The sequence below is a fragment of the Cricetulus griseus genome, chromosome 5 (genome assembly GCF_003668045.3).
Source record: "Cricetulus griseus strain 17A/GY chromosome 5, alternate assembly CriGri-PICRH-1.0, whole genome shotgun sequence".
NCBI lineage: Eukaryota > Metazoa > Chordata > Mammalia > Rodentia > Cricetidae > Cricetulus > Cricetulus griseus.
The window spans coordinates 2,868,111-2,890,155 of record NC_048598.1 but is presented as its reverse complement, the minus strand read 5'-3'; the positions used below and the strand labels follow the sequence as shown (position 1 = coordinate 2,890,155).

The 22,045-nt window shown below is 47.1% G+C and overlaps 1 protein-coding gene across 2 annotated transcripts in view; it reads left to right on the top strand.

Annotated features, from left to right (window-relative positions):
• Window positions 1-22,045, top strand: part of Kcnh1 (potassium voltage-gated channel subfamily H member 1) — a 268,751-nt gene that overhangs the window by 56,653 nt on the left and 190,053 nt on the right. The gene's annotated exons all lie outside the window — the stretch shown is intronic.

Genomic DNA, 22,045 nt, shown 5'->3' with positions numbered 1-22,045 from the left:
GGCCTAGTGTTAATGTACATTTTACTAGTGGTGAAAAATGCCAAACACTTTTTAAAATGATTTTATTTTACAAATGCATATCCTCTGTGTTAAAATGTTGGTTCATGTTTCTTATCCGTATTCAAACTGGGTTCTGTTTTTAGTGTGTCTTTTAAAAATGTGTGTGTGTGTGTGTGTGTGTGTGTGTGTGTGTGTGTGTGCGCGCGCGCGTGTGTGCGTGCGTGCGTGTGTGTGTGTGTGTGTGTGTGTGTGTGTGTGTGTATGTGTGTGTGTGTGTGTATGATGTGTGTTCATGTTTAGGTATGGGCACCACTGTGTGTGTGTGGACATCACAGGACAACCTTAGTCCTCATTTCCTGCCTTGTTTACCACAGCATAAACCAGGCTGGCTGGCCTGAGAACCTCAGGGGTTCTGCTCTCCCAGCCTCTCGTTACACCTACAGCACCCTGGGATTACAGCACAAGCGAGCACATCCAGCTTTTAAGTGGGCTTTGAGGGTCCAAACCCCGGTCCTCATGCTTTTGTGGCAAGCGCTTTACCCATGGAGATGTCTCCCAGCCTGTTTTTAGCTCTGGGAAAGGAGTGTGTTGTTTACTCTCCTACCAGAAATGTGTGAAGACCGTCCGCCTTCCATGTTGCTGTGACCGCTTGGCAGGGTTAGAATTCTAAAGTTTTCTCAATCTGGTGGATAACAGTGTTTCTTTTTGGTTTCAGTTGGCTGAATGGAACTTCGGTTCAACTCTGTCAGTATTTATTTGCGTTTTAGATTCCTCTTCTGTGTATCTCTTCCTCATGTTCTTTGCCCATTTTGCTGCTAGATGATTCACCTTTTTCTGGTAGATGGTTCAACTTATCAGTTAGTCCTTTTTTTTTTTTTTTCCTTTTTGAGGACCTAATATTATTACACCACTCCCCTCTTCCTTTCCCCCATCCAAACCCTCCCATAGATCCTGCCTTGGTCTCTTTCAAACTCATGGCTTCCTTTTCAATCAGTTGTTGTCACACACATTGTGTGTGTATGTATACATATATTCCTAGATACAACCTGCTCAGTATGTATAATGTTATTATTGTGTGTGAATGTTTTCAGGGCCGACTGTTACGTATTGGATAGCCAATTGGTGTGCTCGACCTTGGGGAAGAGCACCTCTCCTGCTCTCAAAATCCTTTAGTTGCCTGCAGTTCTTTGTGTAGGACCGAGACCTCATGAGCTCTCCCCTTGTTCATTTACCATGTTAACTGGTAACGTTCAGGCAGCCATGTTGGCTAGATTGTATGTATGTAACTTCCACTGTTCCTACAAGATATCATCTTACAGAAAACTCCCCATTTCTCTGCCTTTTATAGTCTCCCCTCCCATGGTCAGCAACAATCCTTGAGCCTTAGGTGCGGAGTTACATTGTAGATGTATCCATTGGGACTGGGTTCTAGCTCTCTACATTTTGATTGGTTGTCATTTTCTGTCATGGTCTCCATCTGTTACAAAGAAAAGTTCCCTTGATGGGGTGGGGGTTGAAGATCATACTTACCTGTGGGCATAAGGACAAACATTTAGCATGTAGTTAGAGATTTAACAGAATGACAGTTGTAGGTTCTCCTCCAAGATACATGATTTTACCAGCCCTGGGTAGCTGAAACCTTTCTAGTACCAGACACGATTACCCTTTTGCTGAGCTGGCCCTATGTGCAATTAGAAAATGGTTGGTTGTCGGGGGTTGTTCTTCTGTGTATATGTTTCTTTATTGGTTGATGAATAAAACACTGTGTGGCTAGTGGCCAGGCAGGAAGGATGGGGGCCACCAGAGGAGGAGAATTCTGGGAAGTGTAGGCAGAGAGGAGTTGTCATGTAGAGAGGATGCGAAGGGCGTTCTCTGGTAAGCCAAGACCACGTGAAAATATATAGATTAATAGAAATGGGTTACTAATTAAGACAGAACTAGCCAATAAGAAGCCCAAGCCACTAGCCAACAATTTTATAATTAATATAAGTCTTGTTTGTTTATTTGGGGCTCTCAAGGGCAGTGGGACTCTGCCGGGCCAGAAAACTCATGCTTACAGTTGGTTACCACCAAAGTTTGCTTATTGTTAGTTAACCACTAAAGTTTGCACACCACTACTGCACCCTCAGAGTTATCATGGCCATGCTGGTTGTGGCTCATGGATTGCCATAGCTGGGTAGGACTGTAGGCTGCTCCCCTCTTTTGGAAGCATAGAGCCTTCTAGATAGTCACCTTTTATATGTATAAAGTTTCTGCCTAAAATATTGCTGTCCTTGATATTGTATCTGATTCTTTTGAGTCAGTATTTTCCTGGGATATTTTTCCACCTGTTTTGAAAGTCTCTCAGTTTCCATATTCCTGACTCTTGCTTTTAACAAAGTGCCTCTACCACAGAATCATTTAAGTCTTACACAGTGCATAGTCTGTATATCACTCCAGTACTCTGCAAGCAAGATATTAACTATACATGTGTTATCCCAAGCAATTCTATGAGAAAGGAATCACCATTGTGTCTTGATAAAGCTGGGCCCAGAGTGGTGAGGTGCTTTGCATTTAGTAAGTGGTAGAATTGGCCCCCTGCTCCTGCTCCTCAGAGGTAATATCTAACCTCTTGTGAAGAGTGTCATCTTTTACACCTTTGCTCTTTCTGACCTACTCTGACTTCTTCTGTGTTTCCTGTTTAGTACCTTCTTTCTCCCCATGCTACCTCTTTTCCTCCCTCACTGTGATCAGGTCCATTTCTCTCTGCTGATTGAAAGGCACACGTTTATCTTTTCTGCCCCTTAGAGTACGTCTATATGATTACACCGTGCGTGCTTCTCCTGAAGTTAATCAGTTTAAGGGACTGCAAGATGGCTTAGAGGGTAGAGGTGCTTGCTGAGAAAGCCTGATGAGCCGAGTGCAAGTCCTAGAACCCAAAGGTGGAAGGAAACAGATTCTATAATATAGTCCTTTGACCTCCATGTGTGGTGCGCCATGACACCTCAAGGCCCACACAAACATGCCTTCCCATGCACACAGATAAATAATAAATAAATAAAATTTAAAACACTAGTAATTTTAACTTATTCCAGAAGAAAAAAACCCCTATCTGTAATTTTCTTTGTTCTTAACTGCCTCCTTGGCTGTTTTTTCTTTGTAGTTAATGCCTCTCCTGATTTGTTAATGTGTGTCTTACCAGTTTATTGGCTCAGCATATTCCTCTGTAGCCCATGGCTCACTTACCAGGGGCTCATCACGGTGCAGTCTGAGGATAGTGAACTCTATGTGCCAAGGAAGCACATCACAGTGGAGCCTGAGGATACTGAACTCTTTACTCTTTACGTGCCTAAATAAGTCCCTAGATCTGCATCACTGCTTAACTGAGCATTTACTTTTATGTTGACGTTTATTCCTCTTGCTTAATCTGTTCATTGAGTTATTTATGTTTTCTTTTGAAAACGTCTATGCCTTTCATTCCTAGAATCCAGTTTCACTTTCAAGTCTTCCTGTTTTTTCCAAAAACAATGTCTTGCTGGTTGTGGTGGCACACACCTTTAATCCCAGCACTGGGGAGGCAGAGGCAGGCAGACATCTGAGTTCAAGGCTAGTAAGACCCTGTTTCAAACCAAAAACATAACCATGTTTTGTTTACACCAACTGCTTGCCACTGTTTAGAAATACCCCACTCCTCTCATGTTTAATGTGCTGGCCTTTGAGCTTGTGCATGATGATGGCTTTTTGGAGGCAGTCCCTCAGTTCCTACATAACATGACATCAGAGAGTTTACTACAGGAATAATCTTCATCTAGTTCTGACCGACTCTTCTCTGAGGACTTCCGCTGGAGTCACAGCAATGGTATTATTAGTTTTGGCTCCCCAGCTGCATTTGGCATAGACTGGGGTTCTAGCCTCTCCCAGCATCAGACTCAGGTGACTCGCTTTCTTTTCAGCTCTCTGAAGCATGGGGTAGAGGACTCGTGTACTCTCTGTGGAGGCAGCCCCACAGAGCGGTGCCTTTTTCAGGGCAAGCCTGATTGTGCCTAAGGCCTGCGGACTTGGGCTTCCCTCCCTTGGACTGTGTTAGCCTGGGTTCCTGTTACACTTCTGCTTCCAAAGTCAGATTACTGTGCTTATGAAATGTTCCCACCATTACCCAGCATTTTGGTGTGTCTGTAAATGCGAATGGTTTGCTCAGATTTACGCTCGCAATCTGCCCATTGGTTCTCTGAATGCTGATGTTGGCATCAATGTGAGAGGCAGCTAGTGCCAGAGTAGGGAGACAGAGGGCATGACCAGCTAAAACTGGAGGAAACTGCTCAGCATCAGGGTCAGATCGGCTTGTCCTGCCCCTCAGTGACAAAGCCTGGCCCTGTTTTCCTCACCATCATCACTGTTCGGTGGATCAGGAGCCCCACTTAAGCTTAACATTTTGAATTAATTTTTAATGAAAGACATTTAATTTTTGTGAAGTTCACTAGAGTGAGCTGGGGAAATATATAAAAAAAGATGCGTTGTGTATGCATATGAATGGGCTTCCTCCAGCTGCTCATCAGTGGGAGTCTCCTCCGGGTTTCCATCCTGCAGGGAGTTCCTTAAGCAGGAAGATAAACAACTCAAAACTAGCTTCAGGAAGACCCCAAAACTGACCAGATTCATTGAGTCTCTTCCTGCTAGACTGAGCAGTAAGAGCCGAGACTCTGCCTCAGATGGAAGAAGGTTGAGCTACAAAGAAGTCTCAAAGCAGCCGAGCTCCCTGGAAGAGGTTTAGACCAGAGTCACTTGGGAAGGACACAGGTATTGAGCTTCCTGCAGGCTGTGTAGTGAGCTCCAGGTTCCCAGCTTTGTGAGCTGTCACCCATGCTGGGATGGGCCCTTGTAGTGCAGTTCTTTGAGTCATTTCTGCTCCTGTAAGTAACCCTAGTACAACTCATTGTTCACCCAGCCAGACTTCAGTGGCTTTATACTTTGGTCTGTCAGGGGATCCCTACCTGGGTGAGTAGACATGTGTGTTGAGTCTCTCCAGGAAAAGTCTTGTCACACGACACAGTTCCAACACAGCTGGCTGCACAGATGACTAGCGAATGGGAGTGGATGCCGTTCTGTCACTAAACACGTGTCAGACATGTTCTTCACTGTTGCTGCCTCTGATGGGATGCAGGAGGCTGTGTGTTCAGGCTGAAGCCCAGCCAAGGTCTGGTCCCAGCCTGTGTCACAGTGGAGTCTGCCAGGGTTTGTAGGAGTAAAAATGTGGATTCTTTCTTGAAACAAGTGATCTTGCTTCATAGTCTAAGGAAATGGGTATTCCCTGCTTCGCTTCTGATTTTGGGGCCCTGACCCCCTTTGACTGTGAATACTGAGGATGGGTGCTAATGCTCCTGACTCCTCTCTGGTGGGAGCTTGTGAGAGCATCATTCTGGTGAATGGAACTTCAGCCATGAGTATCTGTGTTTGGAGCTCAGTGTGTGTGTGTGGTGTGGTGTGTGTGTGTGCGCGTGCGTGCGTGTGCGTGTGCGTGTGCGTGTGTGAGTGTGTGTGTGTGTGTGTGTGTGCGTGTGCGTGTGTGTGTGTGTGTGTGTGTGTGTGAGTGCGTGTGCGTGTGCATGTGCGTGTTTGTGTGTGTGTGTGTGAGTGTGTGTGTGTGTGAGTGTGTGTGTGTGAGTGTGTGTGTGTGTGAGTGTGTGTGTGTGAGTGTGTGTGTGAGTGTGTGTGTGTGTGTGTGTGAGTGTGTGTGTGTGAGTGTGTGTGTGTGTGTGAGTGTGTGTGTGTGTGAGTGTGTGTGTGTGTGTGTGTGTGTGTGTGTGTGAGTGTGTGTGTGTGAGTGTGTGTGTGTGTGTGAGTGTGTGTGTGTGTGTGTGTGAGTGTGTGTGTGAGTGTGTGTGTGTGTGTGTGTGTGTGTGTGTGTGAGTGTGTGTGTGTGTGAGTGTGTGTGTGTGTGAGTGTGTGTGTGTGTGTGTGTGAGTGTGTGTGTGTGTGTGTGTGTGTGTGTGTGTGTGTGTGTGTGTGCACCTGAGCCAACAGAGGTTGATATCATGCCTCTTCCCTTGACCACTTTTCGTCTTATCTTTTGAGGTATCATTCACTGGCTGGGTTGGCCCTGGTCCTTCCATCTAGTGCTGGGGAATTGCAAGCTTTTAGCTTCTCAACTCATGTTTACCTTGCAGCACTTTACCCACTAAGCAGCCTCCCTTGCCCCACGAGCTCACTTTGCTTGTTACAATGTTTTGTTTTGTTTTGTTTTGAGGACGGTAAATATGGGAGGAAGAATGCTGGATAGTGAGAGCAGCTCCAAGAGAGAGCTGCCACCCCCACCCAGACTCTTTGGAGTGAACCCTCATTTTCTGCATGAGGACAGTGGGGTTGATGTCATTTTTCATTGCCATTTGAGAGCCTAGGTGCACCTCATCATATGCTGGAGGTGAGCTTGGGAAGTGGCCTAACCGCTAGCCTTCCTGCCTCCTGACCATGAGGCGGCTTGTACTGTTGGCCCCTCTGCACATGGGGTCACAGGGTTCATCAGACTTGGGGGCCGAGTCTCTGCCTTTCTCTCATGATTGTTTCCTGCACATACTTATTGTATTTGAATGAAGGGGAGAACACACAGGTCAGTGATACCAGGGCTCAAATCTGCGCTTGAATCTGGTAGAAAAGCCATTCATACTCAGCTGACACCAGACTCAGGGGTTTCCTGTAGCACCCCTGCCCAACCTTTCTTCTTTTCCAGGGTGATGTAGTGGAAAGAGAAAGAACTCTGGAGTCAGACTGACCTGAGTCCTCCAGCCAACCTCTGTTGCAGATGGTTGCTTGTTTAGCTCTGTTAATCCTCCCCCATCCTCCTGCAACCCGGATGTCACTGGCCCTAAAAGATGTTTGTGTGGATTCGTGGTGCTATAAAAGATAAGTTTGATCTAATCTCACAGTTACCGATCTTTTTTTTTGGGGGGGTCAATGTACATATATTTAATGTATATAGAGCTAATTAAAGGGCAGTCCCAAGTTCAATAAAAATATCTATACAGTCCATACAGAGGGCTGAGGACAGGTTGTAACCCCACACCCAAAAATGTACAAAAATGACTTACACAGCAACCCCTTCGGGGGCACTGCTCCCCATCCAGCCCTTGGGGCCAGGGAGTTAGTTACCCATCTTTTAGCGTCTTCTTGTGGCGTCTTTGGGCAAATTTAAGTTTTACACTGCGACTCCAGGCTGAAGTCTCCCTGGCACTCATCTACTTCCTGTTGGCGGGCACCTCATTCTCCCCAGACTGCTCCCTGGGCTTGGGAACGTGGCCTCTGACTTCATCTCTCTCTCTGCAGGGACTTTGTTTTCACCCTTTGCGTTTCCCACAGTTCTCCCAAAGGTTTTGTTGCTCGTGGTCCATCCCGGGCTGGTGGCATGCTCCTCAGACCCTAAGTGTGAGTGATACCAGGATGTGCTAGTTTCTGTCCACCTTCTCCAGTGGATGAAAGTTCCTGTTTCTCTGTAGGTGTCCTTACCACCAGGCACAGTCCTGGACCAGGGAGATGGTTCCGGCGAAAGTATGAGGACCTCAAGTCAATCTTAGAAACTCATTCACAAGAGCCTGGAGTATCCCATGCTTATAACCCCATCCTGGGGAGCAGAGATGGGCAGGTAGATCCCTGGGGTTTGCTGGCCAGCCAGGATGGGTGAATGAGTGAGCTCCAGGCCAATGAAAGATCCCGTTTTAAACAAAAACAAAGAACAATAAAAACGCCAAAGTGGATGGCTCTTTAGCAATGATATCTCAATCTGTGCTGTGGCCTCTACAGGCATTTACACACACACATATGCACACACACATATGTGCACACACACAGCCAATAGATACATACCACCATGCTAAAACATGGTAAGTGCCTGGTAAATGTTTGCCATATAACGAAGGAGGAATAGAAGCAAAGACCTGGCTCAGAGCCTGACTATAGGTCCCTAGCCATTGTTGCTCAGCTCTCACACAAATCCCTCTCCCCTCGTGACAGTGGTGTCTTCACTGTGGACTGTGGAGAATGGTCTGTGGCTTTATTTCATCAAGGAAGACACTATTCACACTCACTAGTGCACCTCAACTCTAAACCACCCTAACATTTAAAAACACATCTGACGTTTTCAAAACCGGGTTCCAAGAACACAGCTGAAGAACCCAGCAAGCTGGGCAGAAACCAAGGCTGCCGCCCAAATGCACTTGGCATGTGAGGTTTGATTTGTGAAGGCATCTCCTGGCGGTGCTTAGCCCTGCAGTGTCTATGAGTTAATACTCTTAATTGCTTCCTCTGCCTTTATTTCTTCCATTAAAGAGCAAACACATCACGGAAAACCCTAAAAATAGCACCTGCTTGGTTTATGGAGAATGCTGTTTGTAACAGGAGTGAAGCCCTGTGCATTTTAGCTCAGGATATCTGAGGCCCCAGCTCAGGTTTTCTTCTGGGGTGGAGTTCTGCCCAACCTTGTTAATGCCAGGCAGTCTCTGTTTCTTTGAGCATGTGGATGAGTTTTTTTCTCACGCCGTAGTCATAATCACTCAGGACATTTTAAAGCTGAGGAGACTTTTGAAGCTGTTGTGGAAGTGGAAAGGGTGGACCACATAGGTCAAGGGTGCTAGTGCCTGGAATAAGGGTGAGAGAGCCAATGATCCCTTTCCACTCACAGAGGAGGACAGGCGAGGTGGTGTGATGGAAGCAGAGAGTTTCTCTCTGTCTATGTGTGACTTTAAATGATGAGGGAAGACAGGTTGTTAGAGTGGGGAGGACTCTGGGGTCACTCCCAGAAAGGCAGTCAGTTCTCCATGCGACTCAGGCACCTTCCGCTGTTGTGGGCGTGTGCCACACGTGGTCCTCCTGAGTGGACCCCTTTCGGGTTCCACTCAGATCTCAGGAAGGATCGTGAGTCTAAGCCCGTGTCTTCTCTTCCTTGGGGCCCTGACGGGATTTCATAGCAGACCTGTCAGCATGGGAACCATGCTGTATGCGGCCATGGAGTTCCCGCCTCAGCCTCAGACTTGGACTCTCCAGGCCTTCCTCTACAGCACTGCCCTGCTAGCCTCACAGATCTTCAGTTAGCATCCTGAACTGAAACTCCTCACCTGTATGCCAGCTCCATGCATCCCCTAACCCAGCTTCATCTCAGGATTGTACTCCCTGGTGCCTGAAAAACAAAACAGTAGAAATTCAGGCTCATGCCTCAGCCACTCCTGATTTTTCCCACAGTGAGCTTTTGTGCTTCTTGTCTGTAACATGTGGCCATTTACACACAACTCTTCCTGTGTCAAAAGTGCCCTGTGTGAGCATCTGCCTTGCGCCTCGTCTTCCAGGGGAGAGCTTGAACTCTTCACAGCCAAGCCCTTCTGATGCCAAGTTAGTTTGTTGGCTCCGCTCTCCACACACGTTTCGTCTCTTGTACTGTATTATAGATCTCTGTTTGCACATATCTCTGTTGTTCTAAACCATCAGCTCCTTCGGGGCAACTTCTATGGTCAGCATCCCGTCTGACATTTAATCAGTGGTTGTTTTTATTAGAATAGAAGGTCCATAGATTCCATAGGATCCATCTCCCCGCTTAAAGTAAATTGACCTTATCAGTCCTATTTCACTTCTACAGCGATTGGCCTGGTTCTCAAAGAAGCCGAGGGCTTTCGGCATCACTGCAGTTTTATCTGGAAGGATCTATTTCTAGAAGATTCCACACACCATGAGCTGACGGTGGGAACTTCCCCGATTCTCATTCAGAATCTCCTGAGTACTATTCTTCTTAGCTGTCTGAAGCCCTGGTTCTTGAGCACAGCCTGAGCTTTCCAAGACTCTACAGAGGCATCCACACTGCATCTCCATTCTGGTTTCATCTGTGTGGCCCTGCTGTGGTGTAGACAGCACTAGGTTTTGATCTGTGTGGCCCTGCTGTGGTGTAGACAGCACCAGGTTTTGATCTGTGTGGCCCTGCTGTGGTGTAGACAACAGTAGTTTTCGATGTGTGTGGCCCTGCTGTGGTGTAGACAGCACCAGTTTTATGGTTAAGATTGGGAAACCAAGGCCTAGCTCTTGCCTTGCCCAAGGTTGATCACCCCGAAGCCCTGGGCATGGTTCCGTGCTGAGACTCAAGGATGGGCTCCATTGTGACCTTCTCAAATGGCGTCCCACACTCCCCCTTGCTTCCTTCCCTCTCCTCTTGTCCTTCAATCTCAGTGTCTTTCATTGTGTTCACATGATGTTCTTGCCTTCAGTGCACGCTTTAGTTCAAATCTGTGTGTTTGATCCACTATGAAGGGGACCCATACACAGCGAGGCCTCCCTTCCAGGCCTCAGACTGGGCACAAACCACAGCTGTTTTCACAGAGAAATCCTTTATTAATGGGGGAAGAAAAGTTAAAGTGGCTGCAGTGTGACTCAGGTAGAAAAACAGTAGCAAATGACCTTGTAGGTGTCATTTTGTTGTTATTTTCGAGACACGGTTTCTCTGTGGCTTTGGAGCCTATCCTGGAACTCACTCTTGTAGACCAGGCTGGCCTCAAACTCAGAGAGATCCGCCTGCCTCTGCCTCTGCCTCTGCCTCCTGAGTGCTGGGATTGAAGGCGTGCGCCACCACTGCCTGGTGTTTTGTTTTGTTTTTGTATTTTTTTGGAAGGATCATAGGTGTCATTTTTAAGAGGAGACGAAGGGGAGGTCTGTGTTAGAATGGGCTAGGTTGCTGTGATAAAGGGAGAGGGAACCAGGGAGAAGGGGAAGGGACAAAGGAAAGGGGCAGGAATATTTCCTCTGAATAGAGAGGAGACAGATGTGGCCCATGGGAAAAATAAATAGTGGCTTATAAAGGTAAAGGGGGGACCCTGAGTTAGGATGAGGTGTTTAATTTTAATTGGGCATGTTAGTTAGGTGAAGAAAGGGCTTCTGATTGCTGGACCTTGGTAGTCAGCCTCAGGAGGAAGAGTGGCCAAGTCAGGGAATAGACCAAGGGTGCTAGCTTTAGGAAGGTAATCCAGTGGTTTTTAGGAAGGCGGAGGGAATTGGGGAGAAGGGCAAGGCCTCCCAGAGCAACATGTTCAGGTGGGCTAGTGCCCCTTCTCACTACAAATCTACATCTGTTGAACCCAATCTAGGATGTTCCTGTGGTGTGGTCCTGTGTTGCCCAGGATTCTGACCACTGACCATTTGTGGTAACACAGTAAAGGAGATGGGGTGTCCCTGAACTGAAATGTAGATGTGAAATAAGCATGAATTTAGTATAATGAAATGTAAAATAAATCTCACTAGTCATATGTTGATTTAGTTGAGATAATATTTTGGGTATACCGAGTAATTAGAATGAGTGTTACTATAATTTTACCTGCTTTCTGTTATTCCTTTTTATGTGGCAAGTAGAACATGTAAACTGCATGAGTGTCATGTATGTGGTTTATATAATTGTCCACTGCTTCCTGCTGGCTTAGTTGATGGGATTTTGAGTCCTGCTATTTGACTTGTGTTTCTGTCTTGGTTTCTCCACTTAATTGGCTTTATATTTCTCCTCCATGAAACAATTTTTTTCTCTATAAAATGAAGACAAGTACCTACTTACATGACCCAATAAAGACTAGGTTGTATTAAACACACAACCCAGACCCTGGCTGGGGAGCAAAAGTGCTGAAAGCATTACGCTGGAATTCATCTTGACAAGGTCCGTGCTGGCTGCACAATTTAAAACTTTCTGGTTTGGGATAAATTCATTTACTATTCCATATCTTAGTTTCTTGATTACAGAGGGCACCTCATGATAGTTTCAGGAGTTAAACGACGTATAAAGAACTTACACATTTCCAGTTGCTTAGAGCAAACGCACAGGGAATGGCAGCCGTAGCATGGTACTACACTTCCCAGCATGAGCACCTGTGGGAACCTTCCGGAGGCCGAGTGATCCACCCTGGATGGCTGGTTTTGTTTCTCCGTGGGAGAACCTGTGATGGCCTTAACATGTACCAGTTAAGGCAATCTTTCTTGTCCATGTCACGGTTTTTATACTGTTCTAAGAGCACTGATGAGATTTTACTTTGTCAAGAACTACACCAGGAAATTAAGTCAGGATCTCGTGGCAGGCATGTCCCGCTGTGTTTACTACAGATAGTTTACAGCAGCCAAGGCATGGAAGCAACCTTTGATCATCAATGTGTGAGTGGACAAAGAAAACATTTGACCATATTCTTACACCTAGAGTAGAACATTATTAAAGCACTGCTAAATCCTGCCATCTGCAATAACGCAGGTGAAACTAAAAGGCTATTACCTTTAGTAAAATAAGCCACACAGAGAAAGAACAATACTCTATGAGAAACCTAAAATAGCCAAGCACAAAGAATCAGATAATAGAAGGGTGGCTTTTAGGGGCTTTGAGTAGGGAGAGCAGAAGGGGTCAGCTAATGGATACAGGGGTTCAGTTGCAGGGAGCCCCAGAGGTCTACTATAACTGTGTCCATAGCTGACTATACTGAGTCATACACAAAGTGTTTCCAGAGAGGGTGGAGCCTGCGATGGGGTTGGAAGAAGGAGCCGGAGCACGGTGAATGGATCCCAAGCAAGGGGCATGGTAAATGGACAAAGTGACAAGGGCAGCAGTTGTTCCTGACAGATTGGTTCGCATGAACGGACATCCTCACTGCACATCTCTGTGGTGCCAGAGCTGGAGAGAACGCCAGGCAGACAGCGTCCAGGAAGGAAGAAATGTGGGCCAGAGAGATGGCTCAGTGGATGAAATGCATGCTGTGTGTGTGTGGGGGGGGGGTCAGAGTTTGGGTTTCTGAGTCGAAGTGAACACTGGGGCAGGTATGGTGGCTGCCTGTAACCCAGCACTGAGGAGGCAGAGAGAGGGGATCCCTGGGGCAAACGGACTAGCTACAACTAGCCAACTGGTAAGCTCTGGGTTAAATTGAGAGGTTATGCTTCAAAGAAGAGAGTAATTGAGGAAAACACTCCACAGAAACTCCAGGGCTCCACATGTATGCACATCTGTGTTTTCTGTCTCACCTTGTCCTACAGCTGTTTAGTCCCAAATAAACACACAGAGGTATATTTTAATTATAAGCTGTTTGGCCAATGGCTCAGGCATCTTATTGGCTAGCTCTCTCTAAATTACTAACCCATTTCTATTAATCTGTGTATCTCCATGTGGTCTTGGCTTACTGGTGATGCCTGGGTCTCTTTCTTCCTCCACAGCGACATGGTGTCCCTATGGCAACTCACTCTCTGCATTCCTCTTCCCAGAATCCTCCTAGTGTGATAGCCCCACCTATCTTTCCTTCTTGCTTACATCCTGCCTGTCCATTGGCCAAAACAGCTTTTATCAGCTGTGAGTGGGTTGATGCCTCTTAAAGGGGACAGACTCAGGCCAACCTAGCTGGTTTGGAACTGTGGTGGTTAGCTTCATTTGTTAATTTGCTACAATCTACAGTTGCTTGGGAAGAAACTAAGTCAGGTTGGCCTGTGGGAATGTCTGTGGGAGATTGCTTTGATGGTTAACTGATGCAGGAAGTCCCATGTCATGGTGGCTTTCTAGGCAGAGGCTCCTGTGTTGTATAAAAGACAAAGCTTGCTGGGAGGTGGTGGCACACGCCTTTTATCCCAGCACTCAGGAGGCAGAGGCAGGTGGATCTCTGTGAGTTCAAGGCCAGCCCGGTCTACAGAACAAGTTCCAGGACAGCCTCCAAAGCTACACAGAGAAACCCTGTGTCAAAAAACCAACAATAAAATAAAATAAAAGGATGAAGCTAGATGAGCCAGCAGGCAGCAGGGATGACTTTGTTTCTTTCTGCTCATGGCTGTGGGTGTGGTGTGACCAGGTGCTTTCAGCACCTGCCACCTTGAGTTCCTGAGTTCCCTACTGTGAAGGATAGTAACCTGGGGTTGTCAGCCCCATGAACCCTTTATCCCATGCATTGCACTTGATCTGGATGTTTTTATTACAGCAACAGTAAGCTAGCACTTGGACCTTGATGGGAAGTTCTAGAGAAGGCTGGCATTGGGAGATGGTGCTGCAACTAGGAGCTGGGGTTTCTTAGATAACAGGACGACACATTGTGTTATCCCTGTGGATTGCCAAGGCAGCCAGAGTCGGGGTAAAGTACAAGAAGAATATTGAATCAGGAAACTGGATTTGGGGTTAATGTTCTCTCTGTACTATGCAGGAAGGCTGTGAGCAAACCATTTACCTTTGTGCTCTCTTTCCCAGCCTGTAAGTGGGTGAAATCCTTCCCGTCTCCTGGGGCTTTGGGGGACATGACAGTGTGTGTCACTCACTGCCTGCCTTCCACTCCCACCTCCTCTGCTTACTCAGCCCTGCTGTGACTTAGGGTGAGTCATTTTCCCTCCATTACATGGGAGCCTCTGCTTCCAATCCTTTGCACTCTCACAGGCTGGCTGTAAGGATTGAAAGCTGCAGCAGAGGGCTTTGGAAGGGAGAGTGCTAGAGGGATGTGACTGCTGGGCCAGCCTGGCTTTCAGGGCACTGCTTCCCTGTAGACTCAGTTTGAGGGGACGGGACGCATGTCAGTACAGGCCTATGGAGAGCTCCCAGGGCAGAAACTTGCCTACAGAGAGGATGGGCGGGAACATGAACAGGTGAGACCATACTAGGAGAAATGCCATCTGCCTTGGGGAACTCAGCCTGGCTGAGGGATAGATTAGGCACAAGTCCACCTTTAGGAAACGTGCTGGGTAGCTTTCTGTCGACTTGACACAAGCTATAGTCATCTGAGAGGAGGGAATCTCAATTGAGAAAATGCCTCCGTAAGATCAGGCTGTGGACAAGCCTGTAGGACATCTTATAAATTAGTGATCAATGGGGGAGGGCCCAGCTCATTGTGGGCTGGTGGTCTTGGGCTCTATAAGAAAGCAGGCTGAGCAAGCTATGAGGAGCAAGCCAGTAAGCAGCACCCTCCACAGCCTCTGCATCGGCTCCTGCTTCCAGGTTCCTGCCCTGTCTCGAGTTCCTGTCCTAACTTCCATCAATGACAGACTATAGTGTGGAAGTGTAAGCCAAATAAACCCTTTCATCCCCAAGTTGCTTGGGTCATGGTGGTGCTTCATTGCAGCCATGGCCACTCTTACTGGGATAGGAAGTATGTGTAGAAGGGTTACTAGCTCTCTGCCTTCCCAAACTTGGGCTGTACAAGACCAAAGGAGGAAACTAAAAACACCTGCCCATGTTCTGAGGGGTAGAAAAGAAGTGAGTGAGATCATTGTGTCATGGTCCCAGGACCTGCAGTCCAGCTTTTTCTCCATGAACATCAAGCTCAGTTCTTCTGCCAAGCTTGAGGATCTCTGAGCATGGATCCAGGCCACTGAGCATGGAGCCAGGTCACTGAGCATGGAGCCAGGCCACTGAGCATGTTGTCAGGACACTGAGCATGGAGTCAGGACACTGAGCATGGAGCCAGGCCACTGAGCATGGAGCCAGGACACTGAGCATGGAGCCAGGCCACTGAGCATGAGCCAGGACACTGAGCATGGAGTCAGGACACTGAGCATGGAGCCAGGACACTGAGCATGGAGCTAGGACACTGAGCATGGAGCCAGGACACTGAGCATGGAGCCAGGACACTGAGCATGGAGCCAGGACACTGAGCATGGAGCCAGGACACTGAGCATCAGGACACTGAGCATGGAGCCAGGCCACTGAGCATCAGGCCACTGGCATAGAGTCAGGACACTGAGCATGGAGTCAGGACACTGAGCATGGAGACAGGCCACTGAGCATGGAGCCAGGCCACTGAGCATGGAGCCAGGACACTGAGCATGGAGTCAGGACACTGAGCATGGAGCTAGGACACTGAGCATGGAGCCAGGACACTGAGCATGGAGCCAGGACACTGAGCATGGAGCCAGGTCACTGAGCACCAGGACACTGAGCATGGAGCCAGGTCACTGAGCATCAGGACACTGAGCATGGAGTCAGGCCACTGAGCATGGAGCCAGGACACTGAACATGGAGCCAGGCCACTGAGCATCAGGCCACTGAGCATGGAGTCAGGACACTGAGCATGGAGCCAGGCCACTGAGCATGGAGTCAGGACACTGAGCATGGAGTCAGGACACTGAGAATCAGGACACTGAGCATGGAGTCAGGACACTGAGCATGGAGCCAGGACACTGAGCATGGAGCCAGGTCACTGAGCACCAGGACACTGAGCATGGAGCCAGGTCACTGAGCATCAGGACACTGAGCATGGAGTCAGGCCACTGAGCATGGAGCCAGGACACTGAACATGGAGCCAGGCCACTGAGCATCAGGCCACTGAGCATGGAGTCAGGACACTGAGCATGGAGCCAGGCCACTGAGCATGGAGTCAGGACACTGAGCATGGAGTCAGGACACTGAGAATCAGGACACTGAGCATGGAGTCAGGACATGCACTTAGAGCTGGCCAAGGTCTGTGTCAGACTTGCTTTGACTCTGAGCCCAAAGGATCTGACCCTTGGAGGATATCAGCTCCTTTCTCTGTGTCTTTCTGTCCCTCTCTGTGTCTGTCTTTGTATCTCTGTCTCTATGGGTCTCTCTGTGTCTCCCTGTCCCTCTGTCCCTCTGTGTCTCTGGCTCCCTCCTGCCTCCCTCCCCCTACCCCACCCCCTGTATGAATGCCAGAGGTCAACCTCAGTTTGTTATTCCCAAAGCACTGTCTGCTTTTTCGTGATAGACTGACTCATTGGCTCTGCTCTGATTAGGCGAGGCTGACTGGCCATCAAGCTCCAGAGGTCTCCCTTCTTCTCTTCTTCAGGGTTGGGATTACACGTGTGGTCCACTAGGCTTGGCTTTTCGTGAGGGTTTTAGGCTCTGAACCCGTGTCCTCATGCTTGTGCAGGAGGTACATTATAGATGTATCCATCTCCCCGGTGTCACAAGCCCCGCTCCAGATAATGGCAAAGGTCCAGGATGAGGGCAGGCATTTGATGGAGCAAAGCTTTACCACACTTCCTGCTGGGAACCCACTGCCATGGTCACTTCCTGAGGAGGAAGGTGATCAATCTCATGGGGATCTTTTCTGATCAATATGAATAATCAATCATTTGTCATCGTGTTTACTATAAACGGTGATTGTCGCCAGATAGTTTACTGGATGCAAAGTGGTCTCTTGGTCAGGAAATTTTCTTACTGGTATCGATTTTCTGTAAATAAAGTGCTTGCTCTGCAGAATTCCATGTTATTTCTGTTTTCACAATGTCATGATGACGCTAAGGGCTCACAGCAGAGTGGCAGGAGCTTGAGCCAGACTCTTAAGATCTCTTCTGTTGTGGTTGTTCATGGCTTTCTCTGGAGACTTGTAAAGAGAATGCTTCACTTTTGCCTGGGAGATGGCTCAGCGGTTAAGGGCTTACCTTTCAGTCCCCAGGAACCCATGCAAATGGCTGGCTGAGATGGGAGCCCCAGAGCACAGGGACTGTAGAGACTGGTAGCTGTGAGCTCTGGGTTTGACTGAGAGACCCTGCCTCAGTGAATAAGGTGGGCGGTGAGCAAGGTTGATAGCTGATATCAACTGTGTGTCTCCACGGCCACATTCATGTACCCCCCACACGTGTGCACACGTGTGCAGGCACATGTGTACATGTGTAAATCATACAAATATGAAAAATGGAAAGAAGGAGAAAGAAGTCTACCATTCCCGTCTGCTTCTAGGATGCTGGTGTCTGTGGCTAAAGTGTGAGAGGTGGAATCTCAGAGACGGGGAGAGGAAATAAATACATCTCTCTACCAACCCCTCCCGCTTACCTTGGTGCCTCCATCGATTCCTCTTGAGTACTCATGTAGGGTTAGCTGCAGGAGGAGAATATGGCCAGCCTAGCAGTGTGGAGAGATGGGAAGGTACCGCTGACCCAGGCCTCCCTTTTGCAGGCAGGTTCTCATGGTGCCCAAGATTTGGGATGGAAAATCCATTTAGAAATAATCGTGGATTTCATCCAACTGTTGAAGGCACAGCCACTTCTCTCAGAAAGAACATCTCCTCCTGAGGGTTTGTTACCCAGAACTGAGGAGCTGTAGGTGGCTTCCGTTTGCAAGCAGCATGTGGCTGCCTGCTGCTGGATTCTTGACAGGTCTAGCTGGGTAGTGTATTGCCCAGACTGAGTCTTGAAAAACGCAACAAACCCTTAAACCTCATCTTCCCTCTGCCTGCCTTTCCCTCAGCTGGATTAACAGGGCCCTTGCTTCATAGCATTCATAATTCACCTACATTTGGTTTATATTTAAAAATTAAACTTATTCATAGACAGTTCTAAATAATTAACAGAACTGAGTGAGCCGACTTACCCACTTTCTTCTCCTCTCATCCTTTCTTCATCCCTGGCAGCCATTTTTTTTGTTTGTTTTTCAGGGTTTTTTTTGCTTGTTTGTTTTTCAAGACAGGGTTTCCCTGTGGCTTTGGAGGCTGTCCTAGAACTACCTCTTGTAGACCAGGCTGGCCTCGAACTCACATCGATCCACCTGCCTGTGCCTCCCGAGTGCTGGGATCAAAGGCGTGCGCCACCAACACCCGGCTGCTGGCAGCCATTTATTGTGCTGCTTTTATAATTTTGTTCTCTCAAGTATGTTATATAAATGGAGTCACATAAGCCTGTAGTAAAGGCTGGGTGATGGATAGCACAGTCCACAAAGTACCTGATTCACAAGTTCAAGGACCCTAATTTGACCCCCAGAACACTGGTAAAAATGCTGGTGTGTATTCCTAGTATTGCCTGTGCTAGGAGATGCAGACATGTGGCTAACCAGCTTGGCCTAATTGGCCAGCTCAAGGCTAATGAAGAGACCCTATCTGGAAGTAAAAGCAACACACAAACACCCCCCCACACACACACACACTCAATACTCTCACACACAGGCACATATAGATACATCCACATATACACAACAAAGGCATATTATATAAATCATAAACATGGAATTCTTTTACTCTGAGGATCAGGCACATAATCTCTCTCTCTTGCTCTCTCTCTCTCTCTCTCTCTCTCTCTCTCTCTCTCTCTCTCTGTGTGTGTGTGTGTGTGTGTGTGTGTGCGTATGTATGATGTACATGTTTCTGGTGCTGCTTTGAATTTCCTGGTATAAATGTTTTATGGATCACTTGACTCTGTGTTCACTGATGCTACTTGGGGTCCTGCTGAAATTTTGTCTGTGGTGAGTGAAGTGTCTAGAAATGGTTTTTGCATATGTTTTCACGTGAGCATGTTTTAGACTGAGTGTGATTACTCAGCCATATAATAGTTACTCATTGTGAGTGCCATTAAGCAGCCACACTCGAAGACCAGGATGGCCACTCCATTTGGCGTTCCTACTGACGGTATGTGAAAGGTCCAGTCATTTCCTTTTCATCTGCGTTTGGTACCCAACACTGCCTTTTCACCTCAGATATTTTGACAGGTGTGCAGGAATGCCTCCTTGTGGTTTCCTGTTTTCCTGTGGCTAATGCATGCATCCGCTCTCTGTAAATTGTTTACGGTGAAAGGCTGGTCACACCTTCTGTATGTTTTCTGACTGGATTGTTTTCCTCTTGTTGAATTTGAGACTGGGTGTTCTGCAAGCCAGGTCTTTGTTGACGCTGCTCTGCGGGTGTCCAGGTGTCCCCTGCTGACCACACCTGTCTTTCCACCCTCGTAAAGTCTTGTGTGCCTGTCCTTCATTTGACAGTGGTTTTGCCAGTGAGTCTAAGACCCTCAAGCTTTTCTCCTGATATATGATCATCCTACATGTACATCTGCATCCAGTGAGGTTTCAGTCCGTTTTAGATAGAGTGTAAAGCATAGATAGGTAAGGGCCTACTTTTTGGCCGGTGCGTGTTCATGTGCCCCGATGGTATGAAAGTCACCTGGACATGTTTTTGTGGGCCCCTGTTGTGTTCTGTTTTCTGTGTTTAGTCTTCTGCTGACAGTCGAGTCTTAATGACTGCAGCTGTAGTTATCCTGAAACAGCTTTACCAGCCCCCCCCATTTCTTCTTTACTGAGGTATAATTGATACTCAAGTAAATCCCTCCTAAGGGGGGGATAAACAAAACCAAGAAACCTACATGCATTTAATGTATATAATTTGGCAAGTTTCAACTACTTCGTTCTTATTGAACGTTACTTCAGGCATTCTAATTGTTTTCCCTTCCACATAATTTTAGCATGTTTTTGAACATATGTATCCACAAAGATTCTTGCTAGCATTTTGATAGGAACTGTGCTAAACTTAGATGTCCATTTGGGGAGCATGGATATCTTTAGTGTGTTGAGTCTTCCAACTTCTGAGCACAGTGTCTCCTCATTTCTTGGCTCGGTTCCATCAACATGTTGTTGTTTTCGACATTTGAGTGTGACACGCTTTTCTATATTTACACCTACGTGTTTTTCAGCAGTTATAAATGGTATTGTAACATTTTGGTGCTCGTGTCTGTGATATAGGAATACAATGGCTTGTGTGTGTTTCTTGTCTGGTTGAACTTGCTAAGTGCCCTGTTTGTTCTGCAGGTTTCTCTGTGGGGTCTGCAGAGACCACTGTGCTCTTTGCAAATGGGCTAGTTGGGTGGCCCCCTTCTGATTAGATTGCTTGTTCTTGCCCATTGGCGTTACTGTGTGGTGGGACAGGACCGAGTATGCGTCTAAGAGCCTGTGTCTTGACTTTTCTTATCTTAATGGGAAGTACTTGGGTTTTCATCATGAAGGTTAGCTGTAGGTCACTTGTTTTTCTCTTTCCTATCTTACTTCTCCATCCCTCACTCCTTCCTTTTTTTGACAAGTTTTAGAGATTCCCTCATATTCCTATTTCCAAGCCTTTTTTTTTATAATATTGTGAATGGGCACTGAATTTTATCAGTCGCTGATTTTTCAGATATTCAATTAGCTCACTCTCCTGGAATATACTGCCACAGTAATTCAATTTTGAATACTGCCAAATGCTCTCTGCTGCCAGATGTTAAGGACGTTTGTATATATGTTCATGAGGGATATTTGTAGTTTTCTGTGCATTCTTTGGTTTAGGAACCAAGGTAACACTAATTTCATAGAATGAATTGAGAAGTATCCCTTCTGAATCTATTTTCTGCAAGATATTGTGTAAAATTACTGTGAATTCGTCCTTAAATTTTGAGATGTCTTCATTAAAACCACCTGGGCCTGGAGAGTTTGCTTTGGGAGTTTTAACAGGAAAAATGCAGCCTCCTTGGTTCTGGGCTGGGATTTGACACACTGTGTGTCTTTGGGGATCCGTTTGTGGTGGCTTCTAAGTACTGAGCTGTCATTGCCCTTGCTTGCTGTCTTTTCTTGTCTCTGGGGTTCCCATTGATAATCTCCAACTCATTCATTCACCGTTGTTTCTCTTTGTCAGTCCATGCTGTTTTTATTTTATATTTTGGTGCTGTGGCGTGAACCCAAGGCCGTAATAACGGAGCTATAGTTCCACCCCAGGTCCAGTGTTGTTTATTAATCTTTTACAAACCACCAGCACTCCTCTCTTCCTTTTCTTTGGCTTCCATTATTATTTCCTTCTGCTTGCTTTGCTCCAGCTGGTTCTTCTCAGGGGTTCTTGAGGTGAGAGGTTGATTATTGGCTAGAGACTCTCACTTTTATCTCTGCACTTTTCCCTCTTGGCTCTGCCTCAGCAGCCTTCCACATGCTCTGCTGTGTTGAGTTTTCATTCCCATGGAATCCAGTGTGCTTTAGGTTGTCTCTTGATATTTCCACATGGCCCATGGGTTATTGAAGAATGCGTTGTTTGGCTTTCAAGTGTTTGCATATTTTCTTGCTGTCTTTCCACGGTCGATTTACAGTGTTTGTGGGTGGAGGACAGGTGCTGTGTGGTTTTGCTTAAGTGTTTGGGGTTGTCTGATAGACTAGCATAAGGCTCTCCAGATAATGCTCGGTGTACCTTTGAAGAGACTGCATGTCCTGCCCCTGTGGGAAGAGGGTTCTGTTGGTATCAAATTCAATGGCTTCTTGGTATCCTCAAGTTCTATGTCCCTGTGGACTCTCTTTTCCTTCCTCCTTCCTTCCTTCCTTCTTCCTTCCTTCCTCCTTCCTTCCTTCCTTCCTCCTTCCTTCCTTCCTTCCTTCCTTCCTCCTTCCTTC